Genomic DNA, 939 nt, shown 5'->3' on the forward strand with positions numbered 1-939 from the left:
GGAGTCTGGGAAGTCCAGGGCCAGGAGGCTGCATCCAGCTGCATTCGGTGCAGAGAAGCACAAGGGTGACAGAGGGGCAGGTGGACGCACTCAGCTCCGGAGACACCCCCTCCCCTCGCACAGCGGAGGCAGCAGCGATGATCCCCACGGGAGAGCGTGGCTTTGGGACCAGCGTTCTCCCACCTCTCCACGCCGCTGTGCCTGCTGATTAAGTCTCTGCTCCCTGAGTGGAGCCGTGTGTCCAGCTCTGCACTGCCCAGTAGTCGTGACCGCTGCTCTGAGGACCAGCTCTGTCCGAACACGCACGGGGAGGCACGGGCAGTGCTGTGCATGGTCGTTCCCTCGTCTGTTACCCAGACCTGGCCACAGAGTCACCCGTGTGTGGAGGGTGGGTTAGACGCCTCTGCGCAGCCCAGGACAGGTCCAGACGAGCGGGTTCTGTTCAACCCCAGCCCCCTGTGCCATGGGGGCCACCATGCTTTGCGGTGCTGGGGACGGAGGGGCCTCGCCCTCACCCGAGAGTCCCAGCAACGGGTGTCACCGTGTCCCAAAGGCAGCTCTTGGCAGAAGCGAGCAGGGCCCAGGGGACACAGGCCTCACCCGTCTCCCACTCCACCAGGACGCAAACTCAGGTTTTGTGTTAGGTCTCAGAGATTGGTGTTGAACAAACTCTGGGGGATCCACTGGCTCGGATTCAGATCCTGACGTTCGAGGTGGCTCGCTAGTCAGAGACACAGATGTGTGGGTGACCACAAGTCCAATGCCCGCCGTAGCATCTGGTGCTGCAGAAGGTGCTGAGAACCCCGTTGCAGGGAACGCCTAACTCAGCTGAGGGCTTCGTTCACGTGAAATGTAAGGCGGAGAAGGTCAGTTTGGGCAGGCCTCGGCGGATGAACTGGAGTTCACAAACAGAAGGAGGACGGGCCCTCCAGGGGAAGG

The sequence above is a fragment of the Fukomys damarensis genome, unplaced genomic scaffold (genome assembly GCF_012274545.1).
Source record: "Fukomys damarensis isolate Sample0158 unplaced genomic scaffold, DMR_v1.0_HiC HiC_scaffold_23, whole genome shotgun sequence".
In the NCBI taxonomy this organism is placed as follows: domain Eukaryota; kingdom Metazoa; phylum Chordata; class Mammalia; order Rodentia; family Bathyergidae; genus Fukomys; species Fukomys damarensis.